Source organism: Budorcas taxicolor, chromosome 7 (assembly GCF_023091745.1).
Source record: "Budorcas taxicolor isolate Tak-1 chromosome 7, Takin1.1, whole genome shotgun sequence".
Classification (NCBI taxonomy): Eukaryota; Metazoa; Chordata; class Mammalia; order Artiodactyla; family Bovidae; genus Budorcas; species Budorcas taxicolor.
The window spans coordinates 78,679,973-78,706,195 of record NC_068916.1 but is presented as its reverse complement, the minus strand read 5'-3'; the positions used below and the strand labels follow the sequence as shown (position 1 = coordinate 78,706,195).

At 37.5% G+C, this 26,223-nt stretch overlaps 1 protein-coding gene across 1 annotated transcript in view; it reads right to left on the bottom strand.

Moving 5' to 3' along the window:
• TENM2 (teneurin transmembrane protein 2) overlaps positions 1-26,223 on the bottom strand; it is a 1,062,966-nt gene that overhangs the window by 974,524 nt on the left and 62,219 nt on the right. The gene's annotated exons all lie outside the window — the stretch shown is intronic.

The window sequence follows — 26,223 nt, the reverse complement described above, 5'->3', positions numbered from 1 at the left end:
ACACTGGATTTATAAGAAGAACTAATATATACCAAGCACTTCGTTTGCTCCAGGTTATCTTTTATTCTGTAATTTTTTTTCTTATATTTAAAAAGTTCACAACTTTACGATGATAACATTACTATAACCATGTCATTAGGGAAACTGAGGAACAGAGAACTTAAGTGACTTACCCAAGGTCACACATCTAGACTGTAGCAAAACCTGGATCTGATCCTTGAGCAGTCTGTCTTCATGCCAAAGAAGCTTAATCCTCCAATAAATGGGAGTGGTGGCCAGGAGACCTGGGGACCAGTCCTAGCTTTCCACGGGTAAGTCCCATTGTGGCAACTCTTTTAACAACTTGAGCCTCAGTTTTCTCTTCTGTAAAATCTGGGTATTAATCTCTTAAATTCCTCTCAGAATCACTGTATGGTTTATATGTGATAAGATATACACCCAAATATTATTTTTCAAGTGAGTATAGGTAAGGTGTTACTTAATTCAGAATTGTAGGGATGGAGTCAGTCCATTTTTATTTATTTATTTTCATTGAAGTATAGCTGATTTACAACTTACGTTAGTTTCAGGTGTACAGCAAAGTGAATCAGTTTTATATATATATATACATACATACATATATCCACCTCTTTTTCAGATTTTTTTCCCTGTATAGATTATTACAGAATACTAAGTAGAGTTTTCTGTGCTATACACTAGGTCCTTATTAGTTATCTATGTTATATATATAGTAGTATGTATATGATTTACTCAACCTCTTAGTCTATCACTTCCCCCCTACATTTCCCCTCTGGTAACCATAATTTGACTGTGAGATCTGTGTTTCTGATTTGTAAATAAGTTCATTTGTACTATTTTTAAATCAGTTTCCACATATAAGTGATATCATATAAGACTGTTTTTAAATGATATCAATTTCTTTTTGCTAATACAATTGAAAACCACAAGTGAGTTTTATCACTGAAAGTGAATGTGTATACATGTGGGAAGTAAAGGGATGGACCCCTAGTTTGAGGGGAAGCAAAAAAGAATAAGCATTTATTGAACACGTTCACACTACCATGTGTTGGGCATGGGGCCAGGTACTCTAATAGGCTTTATCTCATTTAAATCTCATAAAAGCACAGCAGTTTAGGTGTTAACCACTTTACAGGGAGGCTAAATACTGTCTCCAAGGTCACACCTGGGCAAGTGGCAGATCCATGGTTCACCCCTACATCTGTAGATCCCAAGTCCATGCTCTCTCTACAATGTCAAATGGTCTCGATCAAAAACCAGTCTGGCAACATTTTTGCACAGTGACTGTGCTATCTATTTGTATGCTTTAATAGCCAGCTTTTAAAAAGACATTTTAAGGTTTCACTGCATATTAGATGAAATCATGTGACACACTGTACTTACTGACATTTAAATCTGCCCCTATTCATGGACAATGAAAAAAATATATAATGAAGAAATGCACTCTTATGCTATTAATATCAATGAAGAAAACCTAAATAACACAAAACTCATGGGTTTGTTTTCTCTCTATTGATTACATTAGAGCCACTCATTATTCAAACTCACGACATAATGAACACTATGAATGTCTACACACGTGACAGCATTTCTCAGATTTTATTTTTAAGAAGCCCCAGACAACTGTGTGTATTAACCTCATATGAAGTTAATTTGTCATAGACCTGAGTATTTTTATTCTGAGGCTTTATTGCACAATGGACTTCTGCAGCCTTCTTTTGCTGTGTTGATGGAATCAAATCTAATACTATACATAATTGTCTCTGGAGAGTGAAACTGTTCATTGGAGAGCCAACTCTACTACCTGTGTGGGGAAGAAGGATATGCTCACTGCCAATCAGCATAGTGCTAACTGGTTATTCCCTGAGCAGAGTTTCATGATGCTGCCTGAAATTCTCTACTCAATGTATTCTCTTTCAGATTGCATCCTTGGCAATTAGGTATTATCTTCTAATTGTATACTAAAATGTGTATTTCAGTTTTAGTAGTCTATAAAACTCAAATGGGTTCCTATATATCTGATATTATAACATTTCTCTCTATACTGTTGTTTTTCTCATGCTTCAGTCATTGGAAAAAAGTCATTTCACATGAGCATTCTTCCATCTTGCCTTCTGAGCTCAGGTTTACTCTGGAGGATCATGAGATACGCTGCTTCCTTTTCCTTCATTGAAGGAAAGAAGCCCAAACTAAAACATACATGTTTTTATTTCACATGTGGTAATTTTGATTCCATTTGAAATGCAGTGTGCATGTATTAAGGCAACATTCCCGATTGTCTATTTCACATCTCATTATCTGGAACTAGGCTTCAAAGACCTCCTCACGAAAAGAGATACAGCCATGTGAGCAAGGGAAGGAGCCCATGTGCTCCTCAATCTGGGTACTAGAGTTCATAGACAGGAAGCCTAGAACATGACGGGCTGTGGAATAAATGCAGTGCCCTTTCTTTGGTTAGAACATTTACTTGATGATAACAAATGAAAATATCTTTCTGTTAAACTTGAAACAAACCTGAGCTCTTCATCAATCAGAGAAAATTTGCATATATTTTTAAGTCACCACAGTGTTAGAAAAAACACTTCAAGAGTTCCAACTCTTGAGTTCCAACTCTTGTACTTCAGGAGTTCCAACTTCAAGCTTACAAACCTGAAGCTGAACAAGCAATATCACGAAGAAAATGGAAGGTCTTATACCAAATTCATCAGAAAAAATTAAGCTCACACTTATGAAAGGCAAGTTTTCCTCTAAAACCAGAATTGTTTCTTCAAAAATACCCCTTTCTAAACTCCTCGGCTTCATCTTCCACTGGGACCACACTTCCTCAATGTTATGTCTCCCAGAATTCCTAGTTCAGTACCTTTTTGCTCTCAGCTAACTCAGAGAAGAGAAAACCTTGCTCTTAAGTCTCTGGGACAGGTTGTGGACCAAGCCTTTCTCAAGTTTGCTGGCTTAACAACATAATGTTGGAGAGTCATGGACATGGTAGAAAGGAAAGATTGGTCTATCATTTATTAAATAATTCAACAAATATTTATTGTTCCTAGTGCTCTGCTAGACACTGGGGATTTAACAGTGAGTAGTATAAAACTACAGTCATGACATTTATAGTCTAATCGGGACAGGGGCATTAATCAAAGAATCACATAAAAAAGTACAATCTATACAATGGTAAACACTGTGTAGAAAAGGGACAGGGAGCCATGAAAGGCCGTCCCTTCATTTTGTCACAGCTTGCCCACATGTTCATCTAGTGGCACACAGGAGGGACTAGGAATTACTCCACCGAGAAGCTGCCAAACCCCTCCCATTTGCTCTTATCATACCCAGTTTCCCAAACATCCCTCCAGATGGATTTCTTTAGACAAGCAATTTTCATGTATTTTGTCTTAAAGCATGAAGCCCTCATGTTATACCACTCTGCTTAGCATGTAAGTAGTATGGGGGATGTTAATACTATGTCAACTTATTGTTTTACACTTACTTTGCTCATTGATGGAAGACTGATTTGGCTCTAATTCATCTTGTATAATTATGTCTTTATTAAGCTCCAGGGCAGCTTTGAATAGAAGAGAGAAACTAGTCATTGTGTGATTCTCCAAGCTAAGATTTCTAGTGGAAAGCAGTCAACATTTCATTCCTTGTTTACTATCTTGCAGAAGGATAAAACAAGAGGCACAACATTTAAGTATTCATGGAACACATATTCACACTCGCTCTACTTCCAACCTCCCTGATATCACTAATGCACGTGGGTGTGGATGATGTCTCCAACTCCTCTCAGTTTTTTTTTTTTTGCTGTTGTCAATACACAGCTTAGTGTTGTCCCACATTACATTGTCAAGACAAGAGTCAATATCTGTATAAATGAGTGATTACACAAAATAAATGGTATTTATATCATGGAATTTTATTATAATTTAAGGTGTTATGAATGTCTGAATATTGTCATTGAGAGAAGGTCAATGTCTAAAAACTGTTAGGTGATCAGGATAGCAGAACACAAGTTTTTAAAAACAACTCAGTTGATAAGTCTCTTTTGCTTTAAGTCATCTTTTATTATGAGTTAAGTTTTTATTTTATATTGGAGTATAACTGATTAACACTGTGATCATTTCAGGTGCACAGCAAAGCAACTCAGCTATATATATATATACATGCATCCGTTCTCCCTCAAACTCCCCTCCCATCCAGGATGCCATATAACATTGAGCAGAGTTCCCTGCAATATACAGAAGGCCCCTGTTGGTTATCCATTTTAAATACAGCAGTGTGGACATGTCTTCTTTTGAATCATAACCTCAGTATATGACCCAGATCCTTTCCAAAGCTTTTTTAGAGAAAAATTTTGCAATAGATTTCAGGAGTCATCCTTTGACCAACTAATTTTACTTGGGGATACAATCCTAAAGAAGGATATGTCACTGCACTGTGATCTTGGCTTTATTTTCAAAGTTCTTACCAACTTCTCACACTTTGAAATAACCTTTAAGTAGGAAAAACACATATGTCGCTGAGTCAGAATTACCATGTCATGGTAATACCAGTGAATACAAATAGCACTGAAAATGTCAGGATTTGAACAGATTTTCTACTATGAGGGCAGAAAGATAAAAGTTAACTGTAGTAATGGCCTAAATGTTTACTATGTGAGTCCCCTGAGTTTAAGAGAAGAAATTTCACATGTGGGAAGAAAAGTTGCTGTAGCAAGAAAACAGTCAATAGTAATCATTTATGAAATAATCCCCACCTATCCCCACCCACTTATTACCAGTATCTCTTCTCATATCAACCACGATATTAGTGTCAATCATCAATTAGTTGCTGATAATGGGAAATGATATGGTACTGATCTAAGATTAAATTATAAAACTGGTAAACATGCAGATTCCCATGAAGTCAATAAAAGTGATACTAAAAACACTAGAATCATAATCAAGACTACAAAATAACCAAGATCTAACAGAATGAAGCTATTAAGAGAAAATAAAGATGAATGTTGGCATGGTAATGTCAACTGCTGGTGGGAATGTAAATTGATTCAGCCACTATGGAGAACAGTATGGGGGTTCTTTAAAAAAAAAAACTAAAAATAGAGCTCCCATATGACCCAGTGATTCCATCACTGGGGCAAATACCCTGAGAAAACCGTAATTCAAAAAGACACATGCACCCCGACGTTCACTGCAGCACTACTTAAAATAGCCAGGGCATGGAAACAACCAGAAGGGATGGATAAAGAAGATGTGGGGTGTGTGTGTGTGTGTGTGTGTGTGTGTGTGTGTGTGTGTGTGTATGCATACATATACAATAGAATATTACTTAGCCATAAAAGAGAATGAAATTGGGTCACTTGCAAAAATGTGGATGGACCCAGGGTCTGTCATACAGAGTGAAGTCAGAAAGAGAAAAACAAATTAACACATATATGTGAACTCTAGAAAAATGGTACAAATGAGCCATTGGGAGATTGGGATTGCTGCACTGCCATGTGTGAAACAGTTAGCTAGTGGGAACCTCTGTGGTGACCGAGACGGGTAGGATGGCAGGATGGATGGAAGGCAGAGGGGTCAAGACGGAGAGGATATATGTATACATGTAGCTAATTTACTTCGTTGTACAATATTGTGAAGCAACTGTACCCCAATTTAAAAAAAATCCTGGAAATAGAAAAGGTGAGGGACTTCTAGTTCTAGATCAAGATGAAACTTCCCACTTCTCTATATACTTGTCTTTAAGGACAGCTAAAATCCCTGGACTGCACATGTAAAGACTACATAAAATGAGCCTAAAAGAGGTATGGACGAAGATAGATCTATTTCCTCCTGGGACCTGGAGGAAACCATAGCGGTGAGTTCTCTGGGCTTCCTTTCTGCCTCATATTTCTCAGATGTGGATAGTGAAATTTGCTAGAGAAATCTGCAAACTGAAAATACCAACAGAAGCAGACCAAAGTAAAGTCTACTCCGAGGAGGCGTCCTTCCCCACCTCCACAAACATACTAGGGTGGAATCAAAGACCAACTGAGGACTGGAATTATTATTGTCTCTGAGGGGCGATGAACTTTCCCTGATTCCCTTACAGAGGGTTGCTAGAGGAGATGAAGGGAACCTAGACGTCCATCTGCACACAGTGGTAATGAAGTACCCTTCCCTCTCCTTGCTGGTGTTTGAGGAGGATGAATGTTAAATCTAGGTTCACTACCACTGGGGGACTCACAGGGAACTCTAAGGAGGTAGCCCTCTCCCTCTCAAGCCGGTTGGTATATGCAGGGTCCTAGTAGGGAGTCTGAAACCCCAACTCTGCGAGGAGGCATCCCTCCCCACGCCATTCCAATTGCCCGCCTTGTCACAGTGAGTCGAGTGAGGAACCTGGGCTTTCACCTCCGACTGCCAGTCAAGCCTCAGGGTCCCACTGTTTCCCAAGGCTTGGTGTCAGAGGAGGCCTACTGAAACAATATTTAAATAAGATCCATATTTTTGAAACAATGCTTCCAATAGCCAGGATACAATAAAAAATCATTCATCATACCAAGAATCAGGAAAATCTCAATGTGAATGAGGAAAAATAATTGTTAATAAAAAATTAACTAGAGGCCATTTGGAAAATTAATGAATCTAAATATTTTTGTTTTTGCAAAATATGGCCCTCTGTGATCATGCTGCAAAATGCAACTCAGAATAAAAGATGAAATATTGTACATTCATACAGTTGTGCCATAAAATGTATATTGTGCCCCACACAAATTATTATTCTTTATCCTTTTGAATAATTATAGTGCAGCTGGAATAATAAATTGTATTAAACATAAAATATACTCTTGATAATCAATCTTATTTTCTCAAGATAAAGTCACAATAAATTATTTTTACTATTTAATATGAAATATTGCTTCTTTCTAAACAGTGATTCATTTTTGAAGTGGCCTTTTTTCTAGGATCATTTATCCTAAGACAAAGAGAATCTCTTATAAATAAACATGGGTCACTTTTCTTGAGCAAATGTTAGACTCCACATTTTAAAGTCAGGGATGAATCCTGACTCCAAATTTTTGTACCAGATATTTAAGAAAAGAACACAAATTATAATACCATAGTTCTCTTTATCACAGAAAGTGAAGTAATTTAATCCGATGCCATAAGCTTTTGCAAACTAGAAAGCTATCAGGAAAAATAGGAAATTATAAGAGATAAAACACAACTTTTATTTTGGTTTGATTCATCAAAATATATCACCAAATTATTACCTTACATTTAATGTTGATACTTTAAATTTTGCACAGTTAAAGATATGTATAAGTGGTACAAAATATTCCATCCCAAACAAATCCCAACATTATCTAAAATACTATTTTCATACAAATTTAAAATCTACATATTTGTACATGCAATGGTAACAATTTTGAAAGCCAATGAAGGAGCTACTTAATGAATTCTAATGTTTTATTCTTGTGTATACTAAAATTCTTCACATCAACTCTCCCTTAATGCCCTTCTAAAGTTCATCTGATTTTACACATTCAGATATTTTCCCAAATGTTGACAAAACTGTTCACAAAATATCCTGTGGCTTAAAATCACAGAGTAGGTGTACATGTATTATTATTCATAAAATGTAAGTCCAATATTTATATTTCAAAAATATCCTTTACAAATCGAAATTTTCTTTTGTGTATAGCACCTAAAATGTTCATATTTTAATATTTTTAAATTTGCAGAATTATTACTTTGGTCTCTATCTGAATCTCTGACATGTCACAACTTATCAAATTTGTAACCAGAATCATTCCAATGTTAATAAACTTTCCAAATCAAAAAACACCAAAGGCTAGTGAAGACAGGAAAGTTTTCAGTATTCAAGGTTTTCCTGTAAGCTTTATCCCCTTAAAGTCAAAAGTGAACGTGGCTTTCTCCTCTGATATGGCATTTTCATGTTCCAATCTGAACAAAGCCCAATTTGGAAAACCCAAAAGCTGACTACAACAAAAGTTTCTCCTGAACAACTGCCAGTTCATAAATAGAAATGAAATGCTCCAGAGCTTGCTGGAGACTCTTTTCTGCTGATGAAAATTCCAACAAGATTAAAAATCAATTTCAGTATTAAAAACTATAGCAATCAGTTATCCTATGTAAGAGCATTACAAAGGCATGCAGTCATCTGACCCTGTGAGACTCTGCTTCTTCAGTTTTTTGTTCATCAGAAAAAATAAAGAAAGCAAAGGACAAGAGTGGGTGAACTGCAATGGTCTAACTGTTCTAGCTTATGCTTTCTGAGAGCTTCAGAAGGTGGCAGGCACTGTCTTAGATGCTGCTATGTACAGATTTCCAGTTAATTAGTGTAGCAGCCTTGTAAAATAGTCACTACCTACATAGCCAAGGGTTCAAATGGGATTCCAGTGTCTGTTTTAAAAATACGTGTGGACCATATATTCTTAGAATTAATTACTTCTGATGAGTCTCCACTTACTTTATAAATACACATAAAAATAGCACCTGCCTTTATAAGATTCTTTTGAACACTGAGTTAGATAAGGCAGGTCAAAGTGCTTACAACACTGCCTGCCACTCAGTAATCACACGACAAATGTAGATAATATGATGATCATTGGCTTACAATGAAGGAACTTAAAAAAAAAATTACAGGAGAATTAACACTTTATGTTTCTTGAGTTGTTTTTGAAAGTTTTGGAGCAATACACTTTTCTAGGGATATATTTTTCTAGGGATGTATTTTCTAGCGATAAGCTTTTCCAGGGACGTATGCCTGTTTCATCTACGTCTTCAAATGGGTTGGCACAGATTTATCCAAGTATTTTTAAATCCCTTTAAATTTCTTCTGGGTTTGTAAAATGCTTCTTTTAAAAAAAAAATTCCTGATATTATTCTATTTGTGCTTTCTTTTGACTGGATTGGTTTCAGCAATGATCAATTGTTTTTGTCTTCCAATAAATTTTCGCTTTCCTGGTTCTCTCTACTATCTATATATGTTTTCCAGTTTACTCATTTTTATGGTTTTACATATATATATATATATACACACAAATTACCCCTTTCTCTTTCCTTCTTTGAGTATAGACAATTGATTTTTTTCATATGTTTAAAAATTGATTTCTTATGCCATCAGTGTTCAGCCATTTTTCCTTTTTATTGTAAACATTTCAGGCTATCTATTTCTAAGGACCACTTTCAATGCATCTCACAGGTTTTGACTCACAGCATCTTCACTGTGGCTTAGATCTAAATATTTTAATGTCTCTAATGAACCTATTTATTGCATTTACAAATGTATTGGGGTATTTTGTATATATTTCTGGTTTTGAGCTCTAATTTACCTGCATTTAGCTAAAAAGCATCATTTTTATATTACTATACTTTCCAGCAATTTTTAAATTTCCTCCATAGCCTGATAAATTTTTAAAAGTATTTTCATATCCACTTGAGAGAAACATATGTTCTCTAATTATTAGGTGCAAGCTTTTATATATTTCAATGAAACCAAATTATTAATCCTATGTTCAATTTTTCTACATGGTACTAATTTGCTATTTAATTGTCTTATCAAGAATTGAAAGTTATATGAGTTTTCCTGCTATGATGGGTGCTTCTCCCAATAGCTTTATCTGTATTTGCATTATGTCAATTTAAGGCTATATTATACGGCTTCTCCAGTAGCTCAGTTAGTAAAGAATCTGCCTCCAGTGCAGGAGAGCTGGATTTGATCCTTGGGTTGGGAAGATCCCATTGAGAAGGAAATGGCCAACACTCCAGTATTCTTGCCTGGAAAATCCCATGGACAGAGGAGCCTGGAGGGCTGCAGTCCATGGGGTTGCAAGAGTTGGACATGACTGAACAACTAAACCAAGGCTATGTTATAGGTATATGTTTACAATAATTAGAATAATTATAATTTTCTGATGGATTGAACATTGTCATTAACATGTAGTGATTCTTTATCTCCAATAAATTTTGAGATTATATCTGCTTTTTTATGATTAATTATATTTTACAAGGAATTTGTCCATTTCATTTAATTCGCCATAGTTAATGACAATGTTCTTGAATACACACAGGATCCATAACAATATTCCTTCTTTCATTCCTGATTTGGAGTATTTGTGTATTCTTTTTTTCTTCTTGATTATTTTACCTATTGCTTTATCAATTTTATCAGTTTTTCAAAGGCCAGCTTTTGGCTTTAATATTTTCATTTACTGTTTCTTTCCATATCTTTGGGCTTCCCTGGTGGCTCAGATGGTAAAGCGTCTGCCTGCAATGTGGGAGACCCGGGTTGGATTCCTGAGTCTGGAAGATCCCCTGGAGAAGGAGATGGCAATCCATTCCAGCACTCTTGCCTGGAAAATCCCATGGATGGAGGAGCCTGATAGGCTACAGTCCGTGGGGTCGCAAAGAGTCAGACAGGACTGAGCGGCTTCACTTTCACTTTCACTTTCCCATTTCTTTAATCATTGTTCTCATCTTAATTATTTATCTCTACTTATTTTGGGTTTCATTTGCTCAGCCTTTTCTAGTTTCTTTGTGGTAGAAATATAGATCATTGACTTAAAAACGATTTTTATTTCTTAAATAAAAATACAAACCTATCATCTGCCCCTCTTTACCTGTATCTCACAAATTTGGATATGTTGTACATTCTATTATCATTCAATTCCAGATATTCTCTAATTTCTCTTGTACTACTTTGATTAATGGATTACTTAGAAATATGTAGTTTTATTTCCACATATTTGGGGCTTGTCTAGATTTCTTTATTGTTAATGATTTCTCACTTAAGTACTTGGTGGACAGAGCACAAATTCTCTAGGATTCCCTCTTGAAATTAACTGAGACTCTCTTTGTAATCTTTTGATCAATATCAAATATCCATCTTTTTCTCTGGTAATACTTGTGGTCTCAAAGTCTAGTTTGCCTGATACAAAACTGTTCAGCTTTGTTAAGTTTACTATAAACAGTAAACACTATGTCTAATTTCCTTCCTTTACTTTCCACTGTTCTGTGTCTTTGTATTTAAACTGTGTCTCTTGTAGACAGCATATATTTAGGACTTGCTATTTAAATAATCAGACAATCTTTTCCTTTTGATCAGTGTACATTTATATTAATGTAATTTTTTATTTGGCTGGATTCGGTTCACCCCTTTGCTGTTTTTCCTGTTTGCCCCTTTTCTGATGTTCCTCTTCTCTACCTTCACTTGGGTTGATAATTTTTTTAAATTCCATTTTAATTTTTTATTGGATTCTTATCTATATCTCAACATAATGTTTTTAGTGGTAGCTGTAGGGATTACAATATGTATGTTATATCAGTCTATTTAGAGCTCTAATCTTACTTGATACAGGCTGGTCTTCCATTTCTATGACTTACTGATTTCTTTATTCTAAAAAATTCTCACTGTCTTTTAAATATCTACTCACTCCCAAACTCTTTATTGTCTTCACTAATTAAACTAAGACTATTCTTCTCTCCTAATGTTTCTATTATATTTTTAACATTATATTCTTTCTGTGCCATCTCTTGCTAATTTCTTCTGGCTATTTTTTTTTCAGTTGACCAATTCTCTTTTTAATTGTGCCTGATGTCATATTTACTGTATACATTAAAGTTTTTATTTCAACAATTATGTATTGACTATTTCCTTTATAAAATTTATAAAGCTTAAGTGTTTCTATTCTGTTTTTCTATTATGTTCTTACTTGCTAATTTGCATGTTATACATAGTTGAAAGTGTGTAACTGACAAATTCTAACGTCTTAGGGCTTTAAGGATCAAAAATGGTTGTTTGTTGTCTTGTTCACTCTTAATTATAAAGTTTTGTTTTCTTACATACTTAATTAGATTTAACTTTAGCTGACATAAGTTTATTTTAGTTTTCAAAAATCACAAGGGCCTATAGTAAAGACTTTTGTCTCCTGAAAAATGTCTAACTGCTCCCTTTCAGGCCATGGATAATCTTCACCACGTCTTTCATCAGGTTTCCAGAATAACATAGGAATCTCAGTTTCATGTCCTGCATCTTGCTCTGAGTCCAAGGTCAGATTTCCCAGCTGAAACTCTGAGGGCAACCCTTTTCTCTCACTGAAGTTCTCCTATAAGCTTGCAATTCAGTCTTTACATTTCTGACTTCAGCTCACTTTCAGTTCTTATTTTGTTTTCTTTTAGTTATTTAGAGATTTCTCTTACTCTCAGGACTGTGTTGTTTTGATCAAGCTAGTTAATATTTCTATGTTTCAAATTTCTTACCTGTAAAATGGAGGAAATTACAGCACTACCTATCTCAAAAGGTCATTGTGTTGATGAACAAGTATATATATAAATTTAGAACAGAATAAATACTCAGTAAATACTAGTTATCTATGATGTTACCTAGAAAGTATAAAACTACAAAATGATGGGCATGATTTCATTTTCAAACTTTTCCTACCCCTAAACACATGAGATAGTTTTTCCTATTACACTGCATATATTTAAATGTATTTAATGCTTATTCTATTATGTTATGTAATATCCTGCTTTCTCAAAGTAATATAAAGAAGATTTGGTATGTCAGTATAGAAGCTGCCAGTATCAGCTGAAATTTTGACAAAGGCATATGACATTTGCATTCTCAGCACTCATGAAGGTCCCTGTCTCCATCATGCACTTGATGTTTTGAAAACATTTTGACTTTCCCATCATTGAAGAATCATTCTAGAGCTCAAGAATTAATTAACTCATCTACAGTCTGACATCTAGTGAGATGGATAGATCACAGTCTATCACCAGGTGAAAATATGTATAACAGGTATTTTGCTTCAGTAACTAATCAGGATCTACACTGTAACTGCAAATATTTGGAGGAGAAATGTTAATGATGTATTCTTGTTTGTAAATCAATTCCCTTAAATCAAAAGCTTCATCACCAATTACTGTCAGGATTTAGGTACTTGTCTAAAACCAATGTAAGCATCCAGCCATTGAGCTTGTAGAAAAATAACACAACCACAGTTTCCTAGTGCCTGTTAGCATCCGTTAAACAGGGAGAGGATAATTGAAACTGAGTCAAGGATTTTCCTTTTCTTCCTTTCCCACCTTGCTTCCTGTGTTTCAAACACATGTCGTAGGTTACGAATACATGTAAAGCCTTAATTACATTTAGCATCTGGCAGCTGTTGACTTGCAGAGAGTTGTTGAGTCACATAAATTCCAAGTCAGAAAGAAATTCAGGAATAGAAGGCAGAAGTTTGCCCAATGGAGGAAAAAAAATCTTGTGTCATCACAGCTGAAATACTCCACTTTCAGCACTATTATATTCATGGTGTGAGCGATGCTGTAACTAATCAGCCTCAGCAACACCCGAGACTATCTCACCACTAAAATACATATTTCCAAAGTGACTGAAGTCACAAGCATTGCTTTCAATGGGTGATGGACGCGAACCTGTACTGGAGACAACTTCATGGGGATTTTAGTCTCTATAACTTTTCAATAGCAAGATCTTCACACCCTCTATTCAACACTTCACCAAAGTTAGATATGTTAAGTAATTTAATTCAGACACTGCTTACTTTAGGAAGAAATAAGCCTCCTGAGAAACTGGCACCAAGAGCTGTAAACCTTTAACTCTGGCCACCATTTGCCACATGATACAATTTTATGAGGAGAGAACTGTCAGAAATCATGGTCTTTGTCTTAATAGACATAGATCTCAAAATCCAAATATCAAGTTACAAAAGCATAGTTAGAAAAATGCGAGTGATATGCATTAAATATAGATATCTATACACTAATGGGATAATTTTGAACTGGAAAAATAAACCTTAAATTCTTAATAGCAATAACTTCTGGAGATGAAGTTGGGGAGCACTTAGAAAAAGATTTGAAACAAATTTGACAAAATGGTAACACTTGTTAATTGGAAATTATGAGTATTATATGCTTTATTCTTTGTACTTTTCTGTGATTTGAAATGTTTTTCCTAAAGGTTAAAATAATTAAAAATAGAAGGCTTGGACCAATCTAACTCCATTCCCAACTTTAAAATATCATGTGATATCATAATTTTCTCATTGTTCTATCATTCAAAATTTTTATGTTTCTATTTTGAGTTAAACTACAAAGAAATGCCTTTAGTTTCATGCCTCTTTAAGTTCCAGCCAATCAGAAATAAACTCAGGAAGCAAAGTAAATGTAGTCGATGAATCAAAAACTGTGGTACATTCAGTGGAGAAGGAAATGGCAACCCACTCCAGTATGCCTGCCTGGGAAATCCCATGGACAGAGAAGCCTGGTGGGCTAGAGTCACAGGGTCGCAAAGAATCAGACATGACTCAGTGACTGAACATGGTACATTCAGACAATAGAATATTATTTAGGACTAAAAGGAAATAATCTATCAAGCCATGAAAAGACATAGACAAAACTTAAATCCATATTACTAAATGAAAGAACCCAATCTGAAATGGCTACATATGTATGACTTCAAGTATGGGGCGTTCTGAAAAAGGCAAAACTATGGAGACTATAGACAGGTAAGTGGTTGCCAGGAATTGGGCAGGGGGAGATGACTAGGCTGGACATGCGGTATTTTCAGGACAGTAAACATACTCTGTATGATACTGTAATGATAAAGACACATATTATACATTTGTTGAAACCCATAGAATGTATAGCACTAAGTGTGAACTATAAGGTAAACCATGGATGCTGGGTGATTATGATGGGTCAATGTCTTGAAAGATCCATCAGTTTTAACAAATATCTGTCATTCTGATGAGGAATGTTGATAACGGGGAGGTTATACGTGTGTGGAAGGGAGCATATGGGGACAATCTGCACCTTCCATTCAATTTTGTCATGAACATGCAAGCCGCTCAGTCATTTCTGACTCTTTGAGACCCCATGGACTATACAGTCCCTGGAATTCTCTAGGCCAGAACACTGGAGTGGATAGCCTTTCCCTTCTCCTGGGGATCTTCCTCTCCCAGGGATTGAACCCAGGTCTCCTGCATTGCAGGTGGATTCTTTACCAGCTGAGCCACCAGGGAAGCCCTTCTAAAAATTACTTTTAACTAAAAAAGAAAAAGTAAATGCAACCAACTCATTACATGACAGATACACTGCCAGGAAATCCTTGCACTTTTCTCCCTAAGAGAATGACTCTACATTTCTGTGGTTAAGAGTACTTGACAAACAAACAGCCCAGAGTCTGAATCTCTACTCCACCCCTTATGGTTTGATCACAAGCTAGTTAACTGAGCCATCCTGCCCCCGAGCGTCAGTCTCCTTACCTATGATATAGCCTGAAGAATATCTAGGCTCAGAAGACTGTAGAGACCAAGTTATCTACACTCATTAAACACTTAGCAGTATAGCCAGAGTATAGGAAGGCTGAATAAAATGTTCTAGATATACTATCAAGTAGTGGAAACAGCAGTAGAAGCAGAGATTTTAGAGCCCTCACTTGTTGAATCTACATTCGTAGGTTCGTAGATTGATATAGTTCTCTCTCCACCCCAAATCAGAGTGAGGGCTACCCCAAGAATACAGACAGTTGACCACCTGGGAGCAAACACATGATTACATGAGAGGAGACATATACCTAAAAGAATGGGTGGGACTTTAGGCAAGCAGAATGAAGGGAAAGAGCCCTCGTTCATTTCAACAGTATTTACAAAGTGCTGAGTAAATGTTCGGGGCTTCCCAGGTGGCTCAGTGATAAAGAATCTGCCTGCCAATGCAGGAGGCACAGGAGACACATGTTCAGTCCTTGGGTCAGGAAGATCCCCTGGAGGATGAAACGGCACCCCACTCCATAATTCTTGCCTGGAGAATCCCGTGGACAGAGGAGCCTGCTAGGCTACAGTCCATGGGGTCGCAAAGAGTCTCACATGACTGAGTGACTGAACACACAGCATGAGTGTTCAGCCTTAGTCAAATGGCTTGGGATATATCAGCAAACAAAGAAGATAAAGATCTGTGTTCCTCAGAAGCTTATATTTTGGCCAGGGTAGACAAAAAATAAAAAGTTAATATGATGACTAAGTACTAATATCTTCAAAGGTGAGGAGTGAAAACAGAGAAAGTAGAGTAGTGAAAGCCATTTATGAGTATTTTGAATTATTTGATCTTGGGAAGATCTCAGGGAGAAGGGGGCAACATCTTTAAAGATTGCACAATTGTGTTTGACACAAGCAAGAACAGCATCCAGGAGGTGCACAGAATGCGTTTGTAAGAGCTGATCATAGCCCATTCCAGTTGGGCTGGTGGGCAGAGTGGGATTTCCTGGTGGATGGATTACAGGCAGGGTGTGGCAGAAAGAGAGAAATCAGAAATGACATCAGTACTTTCAAACTGAAAACTAGAAGGGAGTTGCCAGGGACTGATGGGGAAGGATGCAAGAAGAGCAAGTGGGGTGGGTGTGTGTGTGTGTGTGGGTGGGTGTGTGTGGGTAGGTGTGTGTGTGTGGGTGGGTGTGTGTGTGTGTAGAGAGTCAGGATTTCAGTCATGGATATTTCAGTTTGGAATGCGTGTTAGACATACAAATGGAGATGCTGAGTAGGTCAACACATCAATAAATGACAGATTTGATATAAGCGATAGAGATTTAGGAGTCATTGGCATATATATGCTATTCTGTGTTATGGAAGTGGACAAGGCCACCAGTGTGAAAGATCTGTAGGTAGAAAAGAATACCAAAGACTGGGTCTTCAGTTATTTTTATACTCAAGAGGATGGAGCAAAGAGGAAGAAGCAATAAAGGAGTATGGAAAAGAGCCACCAGTGCCATGGTTAGAAGGCCACAAGCATGTGCCAGGGGACAATCTAAGCGAAGAAAGTGCATCCAAGAGGAAGGAGTGATGAACTCTTTCAAATGTTGCTGACAGGTCAGTAAGAAGAGACTGAAAAATTAAGCATCACAATGTAGTGACGTGGTAATCACTGGTGATCCTGGCAAGATCAGTCGTATGGAGGGATATGTGTGAATATCTGATTGGGCTGTGTTTAAAGAGAATAGGGGAGCCAAAGGGGAAGCAGTGCAACAGCTGCCTCTTCTGAGATGCACTGCAGAAAGGGGGTAAAGGATGTCGCTGGTGGAAGAAGTGGTGAACAGAAATTGGGGAAAGTCACAGCATGTTTATCTACTGGTAGGAGGGGAAAAATGGTTCATTTAGAGGTGGAGGAATTCTGGCACCAACATTCTTGAATAGACTAGTGGGACTCTGATGGAGCACACAAGTGAGGGTTTCTCCTGGGATAAGAGTACAGACGGTTCATTTAGAGTAATAGGCTGGAAGGCAGAACTGGTGGTTGCAAATGCTGGGAATGGGTAGATGGTAGATGTGGATTTGGGATTTCACTTTTGATCCATAATGGGAAGGGGCGCTAGAGGTTCTGGAGAGAGAATGGAATGAGGCTGACATCGTCGAAAGTGAGACGATGCACAGACCACAGTACAATCGCAGAGCACTTGGAATTTAATAAACTTCAAAATCTTCTGGGAACAGATTTGTCATAGTCCACACATAACACTGAACTGTCATCATTCAGGAGGGCTGCCTTGATTCATAGGGAAAAAGTAAATTATGTATACTGTATTCAGTTTTAAGAAGTGAGACAATGATAAATGCAATGTACAAACACTGTCCTTAAAAGGAGTGGCACTTACTTTAGGGGGAAAAATAGAGCAATTAAGGTGATATGTTACCTGTGGACGAAATTATTCCTTAAGTGTACACCGTAACTGTCTACAGAAATTAATTTGCACTATGTCATAAGCTTCTACTTTTCCTCAGATGGAGGTACTGTCTTTAAGACAAGAGATCTTTATCTTAAAACGTTGAAATTCACAGTTTTAAATTCATGAGTAAATGCAACAGAAAGACATTCCAGTTGCGATAGGACCAGGGCCAAGGTACCCAGTAGGGACCATAGACAGAGTCACTAGGGCCCAGCATATTTTTGGGGACCCACAAAAGTGGTTTAATTTCTTTTAAAATAAGGAAAAGAAAGTAAAATTTCAGTTTGTAGAAAAGGTTGTAATCTCTAACAATAATCTATCCATCTCTCTACCAATGCAGTTGTAAAATGTAATTTTAAATATTTTCTTTCATGGACTGTAGCCTACCAGGGTCCTCCATCCATGCGATTTTCCAGGCAAGAGTACTGGAGTGGATTGCCATTTCCTTCTGCAGGGGATCTTCCTAACACAGGGATTGAACCCTGGTCTCCCTCATTGTAGGCAGACACTTTTACGGTCTGAGCCACGAGGAAAGCCCAATTTTAGAGAGGAGGGGTCTGCAAAGGCAGAACCTGCTGAGGGTCCACAGAAATCATAGTACAGCCCTGCTTCCTCCATGAAGCCCTGACACGTACAAAACAGCAAAATCATAATGAACCAAAGCACCAGCCTCCCTAAAGGATCTGGAAAAAAAATGCAATTTGTGTTCTAATACTGTTATCATCCTGGAATGCACAGAAAACATATTACCCTACGTCAGCATTAAACGCTCTGGCCACTTGGCTCTTTTAGAGGCAGAGAAGAGTGTCTGGTCTCGGTTTTCAGGTGCTGGCAAAGGCATGCCCAATATTAATATCATTCTGCCTCTTCTAATTAGCAGAACAACTATTCCATCATTACAAACGACTCCCTTGACCATTCCCCATTTTCCCAAAACATCTTCCGGAAACCAGTGACTCTACCAACTATTGCCTCTGTTTGGTAACTGGAAAGCACATTTATATTACTGTTCAAAGCAAACTGCCTTAGGACTCAATATCACCTGTGCAAAGTAGCAAGGATTACCCCCTTGAGAAAGAGAAATAGGGACTTTCCTGGGCTTTCCAGGAATCACAAAACATACTTCTGACAGTTGTGAAGGGAGCAAGATGTCTCTCTCTTGCATTTCCCTGCCTTTTTTTTTTCCCTATTAAAGTAAGGGGTCACTCCAGGTAGATTGCTTCTTTCTTAAAAAGCCAACTTTTCCTAGCAAAACTGCCACTTCTCTGGAATGACAGGCAATGAAATCCAAGGTGACACTTAATTGTTCTCTATTGAGACATTTCTCTTTGCTGAGGCTTCCCCAGGTGCTCTATGAAAAACATTGGCCCTATCTGGCACTTCATCTGAGAAACAGCCTTTTCCTTAGGAAGAGAGCTTTGCTATCCAGGGGGGACACTGGCTCTGTTCTCTTTCTCATAGCCCATGATCGGACCACCAAGGAAATGGCTGCTGCACTGACTTAAGTTGCATCTGCGTGCCTATGTCACAGGGACCAGAAGCTCCATTAATTCCTCTGCTCTCACTGTGGGTTGTTTGGGAGTCAGAAGCAGATTATTATTGCAAAGACTTGTCTTCTGATTCACTCCCCCTCTTAAAATTGGCCCTAGATCACTCTTTCTTCTGTGCAGCATGTTTCATCTCCATTTGGATGAGAAAGTCAAATAGTCCTTTTAGAAAATCTATCCATCAGAATTATCAGGAACACACCCCACAGTGACTTTGGTTGTCTTTCCTGCACATCTGGCAGGGTTTATGCTTCTTTGTGCTTGTCTCCCCAAGAATCACTGCTGTTATACGGCTCACACAGACCCAAGGGCACCCACTGTTCATGTTTCAAACTGATCGGTTCAATTCAGTTCTACAAATAGACAAAAAGCTGTGCTGAGAATGAAATACAAATACAGAGAGAGAAGATCTGTGTCCCTGCTTTCAGGAATCTCCCAGATTAATAAGTAAGATAAACATATAAAATTATCATTATAATAGCACAGTGTATTCCTTGTAAATTTATCTTCTGCTCCCCTTACATTGGTGGAGGTGGGAAGACAGAGACAGGGGGCAGGTAACTATATTTCACTGTCCTCTAGAAAACATTATTCTGGGTGGCAAATCATTGGCAAACCCCATAATGGGCTTCCCAAGTGGTGCTAGTGGTAAAGAAACCACCCGCCAATGCAGGAGACTCAAGAGACACAGCTTCCATCCGTGGGTCAGGAAAGTCATCTGGAGAAGGAAAATGAAACCCACTTCCAGTGTTCTTGTCTGGAAAATTCCATGGGCAGAGGAGCCTGGCAGGCTACAGTTCAAGACTGAGGGACTAAGCAGAGAGAGAGAAACCCCTTAAAACCCTGAGCTGTCAGGTTCTTTTGAAAGTAAAAGGATGGGAAACATTTATGGCTTAATATTGATTATGTTGTATGATCAAGATTAATTATAAACATTGTACATTATAAACACTATAGGTGGAAAATATCATATAATCCTCAGAACAAAACTAGGAGGAAGGCATTACATTTGAGATAAAGAGTGGAATAGCCTCTATTCATGCATTTATCTTTTGGCTCTAAAGCCTGTGTGGTTTCTTACATGCCAGGCTTCCTAGCTGAGTCTAAAGACTTTCACCTTTAAACTTCTGTGATTATACAATATTGCTAGCAAGAGACTAGGCATCAGAGCCACTTTTCCCACTCAGGATACTGGAAGGGGGGATACTAGGAAAGGGAAAGAGCTCTTTGAAGAATCTGTAGAAAAAAGGGCAACACAGGAAGTCACCTTTTTATAAGCGAATGGCTTATAGGCTCCTAGGCTTAATTTTCTCCCAGCTGTTCAAATCAGTGAAATACTTCACAGATTATCAAAGCAAATTTTCCTTTTTTTCTTTAAATACCCTTTTTGCTATTAACAAATGAGAAATGCACACAGACATACAGGACCTAATATAAAGAAGTGGGGGACTGAGCATCCCTTGGTCACAGTAACTAACGTGACACCGACACTAACATTGATTTGCTCATTTGTTGGCTTGCTCTCACCTGAGATCCTCTTCAGCAACTCTGGTTGACTGTACCCTTGTAAAGCCAGGGTCTAGTATAGTAGCTGCTCAATAAATATCCATCAAAATAATTGAACAAAGATAGGCAGGTAGATGAAAATAGAGAAAATGTACCCATTCTTTTCATTAAGAATCAATATTTCATTTTCTTCTATGCACCCCTCTTTATTAGCTTCCCTGACTTTTCCTTCTGCCCATTTTACATATCTTAAAATATGCATGGGATATTAATACAGATGGGATGTTAAAAATGTAAAACAGCTTTCCATATAGTCGTTTCAACATAGTGACATCTCCCCAACCATTCTGACAATTACATAATCTTCAAAAAATATTAAAAAAAAAAAAAACAAAAAACCAACTACTTTATACTATCCTCAGTCATCAGGTGGGCACTTGGACAGACCCAAAGCCTTAGACCAGGTGAGAAGTATACCTAAATATTTGTATATTTTTATTTCTCTGCATTCTATCAAGTTTTGTTTCAAGCCAGAAATAATCTGTCCCTCATTCGTTTTTGCACATCACAGAGCTAAGTTTCCCGTGTTACACCAATTTCAAAATGTTCAGCACCATTTATCCCTTTTTTATAGTTCATATAAAGACACGGCTCCAAGACCTCAAATAACAAAAAGTTTATTTATGTATTTATTTTTGCATGGCATGCACTGATGAGCTAGTCTGCTCAGCGAGCGTTTCACAGATTAGACGCCTGAGTATGGTTTCAGGCAAGGCTCCCTCATGTTTCTGCGCATTGGCTGATAAACACTTCAAAGTAAACCGCTCATAAATATGAAATGAAAAGCCGAGGAGTCGTTATGCACAGCTTTGAGATACAAATCTCTTTATTCCCTTCTGAAGTGGGGTTTGATTGACATAATGAGTCATAGAGCCTGTCCAGGGACACACTGCCTTTTCCCCTTTTTCTCTGGAGACAGGGAGACTTGAAAGAAATCCACTTCAGAACTTGGTGATAGACAGCTCACTTGAAAAAATAATAAAGTTGAATCCTATATTAAATAACTTATTATTTTGTGTTAATGCTGACTTTGACAACCATGACATATGTCAAAGTTTCACTCCACATCCTCAGAAAGACATGATCAGTTACAACTCTAAGAAAAAGATTGCCAAATTTCAAAAAAGTGCCATTATCTTTTTTGTCACATATATTGTTGCTCTACAGGCCCTTCATTTGGTAAGAGAAAAATCACCTCTTAAATTAATTCAGAGTAGAAGACTAAAATCCCGGAAGCCAAAAGGCTACAGGGAGTAACACGGGCAACTGGGAATAATTATTGTGGAAAATTCATTTCATAAATAAATGTCTTTCAAGAAGGAGAGGCTCACACAGCAGAACTTTCTATGAAAAATAGGCTGAAGAACAATTCAAAGTGGAGATTCAATTTATTCTTGCTCATAAGTTTTTAATAATTATCTGCTTGCTTGAAAAAGATAAAAATTTCAGTGAGGTCGCACAATTTCCCATTAGATTATATTTTGTAAATGTAAATGACTTACAGAAACCCAGTGGTTAATGTAAGAAGCTAAGTCAAGTTGTGTACAGGGCAATAAGGAGTCGTGGGAACCTGTTAAAAAATGGGAGGAAGTACAGGTCCCTTTTAGATAAGGCAGCTGTTATTCAGCCAGTAGATTTTTGTCATTCAAGAAGATAGAATTACTGTTGCTAGGTATTGCAATTTTTCCAGAAAAGCCTGATATCTAGATTTTATGGGCTATTTACCTATCGATAAATGATGGTCAAAAGTGTAATTTCGAAAAAGCAATCCAATAGAAGAGATGTTTGGCCTGCCAGTCTTTCATCTCTGCGTTAGACTTTCAGGAGTGACTATTTAAATAAGTTTTAAGAAATAGGGACTTCCCTGGTGGTCCAGTGGTTAGGACCCCATGCTTTCACTGCGGGCCCAGGTTCAATCCCTGGCCAGTGAAGTAAGATCCCACAAGATGCGTGGCCAAAAAAATAACAAAAGGAGGGAGAGAAAATGAAAACTTTAAATCAGAAAACAATGAGAGAAAAAGTAATCACAAGATCCTCTTGAGTGGTTTTAATCTCTATTTCCAGGATCCCTGGGGGGGTCTCTTCCCGAAGTCTCTTCAACTGGAGCATTTCTGCTTTCTTATTTAAATAATGTTTGTGGGGCGAGAAAACTTCTGAAAACCGCTACTTAAGACCATGTCCTTGTTTGAGAGTGAAGCAATCCAGTTATCCACTACCCTCTCCTCAAATATTTAATTGGCTCAAGGTTTTTGACTCCATTAAGTTTCAGGGTCAGATCACCTCTAATCTTCTGCCTTAGAAACTCATCTTGAGTGTCAGAGGAAATTAACTGTCCACCAAAATTAGCGTCTCCCTTTCCATGGTACAAAACCGCCATAGAGAGTGGTTTTCCAGCCGGGACCTGTCATTCAGTTTCCATTACATCTAGGTCAGCCCATGTATCTAGCTCTCATCAACCTAGTGAAGCAGAAGTGATGGTGCCATTTAAAAACCAGAGACCTTAAAAGGCAAATGATCCTTTTCCACGTTCTTTTCCCCTTATGATACGGGTGATATGAGTGAAGATGGATTCAAGATGGCAGTGCCATTGGCTGAAAGAAGCCTTGTTTCCAGAGTTCCACCTGGAGGGAAGGAACCTAGGCCTCAGCATTACTGATTTCAGACTTCATAGGAATGAGACATTAATCCTGACTGAGGTGGATCCTTCATATACTTTAGGTGTCCTTGTTCCATTAACCAGATTTATCTAAAATAATGCAGTTAATATTGAATTGTTTGAAACTGTATAATAGTAGATATCCACAACTAAATGATCCAAAAAAGAAACATTGGGTTCTCATTGAGAACTTGCTAATGCCAATAACTACCATTTTCAGATCTATTTATATTAAATAATGGAGGACCAAGGAAATTACATGACCCACCAAAGAATATAAAACTGGTCCATGTAAAAGCAGTGATTCAAACCCAGATGTTGGCAGTTCCAAATAAGTTCTCACCAACCGACACTAATTTTTGTTGCAATGTCATGAGTTGGTATCCGAGATTTATTAAAATCCTCACCCATCCAACTTGATAAAATTTAGCACCATTTTGATATGTCATATGTTAGATCTGATTATTTGTATTACAAATTTAAAAAAAAACCTGGAAAATGCAAGTATCTCTTAATAAACTTTCTGCCATAAAGAATTAGTTGGCTAATGAGTAACATTATAAAATAGTATTCAACTTTCTTCTTCAGTAATGATAGTAAGTTAGCATGAGAAAACTGGCACCCAATAAACCCTAACACAACTCAAAGTAAAAAAAAGAGACGTGATGTGTGTGTGTGTATACAGTATATATACATTAATAAGAAGAGTGGAATGGTACATACATAAGAATAATCACTAATTTCCAATTTCCCTTAAAGTCCACAGTCAGCTCACTTTCTAACTATAGTGATGTGTGGCTCAGTGCAAAAGGGCCATAGAATCAGACTAAACAAAATTCAAATCCTCCTGCTTCTTAGCTCTGGGATCTTGGGTCAATTTCCTGGCTTCTCTCAATCTCAATTGCCTTATTTATAAAATAAGGATGATAATATCTAATATATTAAAAAATACAGAAGAAAGTCCACATCCAACGAAATGAAAACTAGACCCTTCAGGTGATGAGCAGAAATCATGATAATGTGAGCTTAAAATTAAACCAGTCTGTTGCCTGGGACCAGAGCTGGGAGCAAAGGAGCAGGAGAAATCTTTTGGGGATGATAGAAACGTGCTAAAATTATATTGTGGTGATGGGTGTACAACTGTTAATTTACTAAAATTAATTCAGTTGCACACTTGAAACAGGAGAATTTTATTATTTGTAACTTATATCTCAGCAAAGCTGTTAAAAAATTAAACTGGTTGCATGTAAGTATTTCTCAGTATGGAGGTAAAAACTGCACCTGGAAAATCCAGAGAACAACAGAGTTAGCACCAGATTTATAGAATGTGGAACAAATGAAAGCTAACCTATGACTCCTGTATCATGAATTGAAAGAAGGAGAAGAGGGTGTCAGAAGATGAGATGGCTGGATAGCATCACCGATGCAATGGACATGAACTTGGGCAAACTTCAGGTAATGGTGAGGGACAGGGAGTTCTGATATGCTGCAGTCCGTAGGGTCACAAGGAGTCAGACACAACCGCGTGACTGAACAACAAGGATCTCTGTACAAAGAAAGCAGAATTAGTGTAACAGTGTTTCTTTTATTTTGATTTCATCACAAATTTTAGCAGCTAAAATATTCCTAGAATAATAGTTCCTCATTAACTTTTCTTTGAAAATGGGAAGACACAAGTTCCCCTAGGATTAAAACTCTTGATGTTAACCGCAAAGGTAAAAAGAATAGTCTTTCTAAGAATAAATCTGGAACAGAATACTTCTCCATCTCCGAGGTATTTTAATCCTCTTGACTGAAAATAGTTTGATTAAACAGGCTGCACTGGGATCATGCATGCCGTCTCAGTCCAGGAAGAAACAGCTGTCAGTCACATCTCTGTCCTCCTCCCACTGTCCCTGGAGGGCATCGTAAGCAAGCTGTCTCCAGGATAAGCGCTCCTCTGAGAGTTGCTGGCTCATCGTGGCCCGCAGCTGAAAAGCAGCCACTCTGCTCGCTCGGTCTATTAGCCCTTTGACTTTCTTCCTTCACGCACAAATATAAATATAAAGCTTAAGTGAATGATCACTACTGTCCCCAAAGAAATTTCAATTAAACACTTGGAATCCTTAGGAATGGTACCTAGGGAGATTCCCAAACAGAGCTGCAATTCGTTATGTATTATTAAGTCTGGCTTTGAATTGTAAATCTTTTTTTTTTTCTTTTCATAGTAGCCATAGCCTTTCAAAGAACTGTCTCTCATCTGATTTGAACAACTCTTTTCCAGACTCTAAGCAGGACCAGTAGAATACAGTTATTTCTGAATCACAAGCCCCTGTCCAATTAAAAAGGAGATGAGCGAATTCCCTTGTTCTCTACCAGAGTATTCTTGCCTGGAAAATTTCATGAACGGAGGAGTATAGAGGGCTACAAGTCATGGGGTAGCAAAGAGTCAGACATGACTGGGCGTGTATGCACATTTCCTCTCTTCTCAAAGGGAAGGAAGGTCATTATGAAATGTTTGATGGGTGCTGGAGTACTCTCTTCCCTGCCATCTCACTGTTTCAATCCTCCACAGTCCTGCAACATAGCATGTGTGAAAGCTAATTACCTGAATTTAAGCTTCAATAAAGGAGTACTTTTTCTAACTGACTTCTGTATATTCAGCATCTACAACAATAAGGAGTGTATAGAGAGAACGTTTTCCACAAACAAGTTTAAATGGAT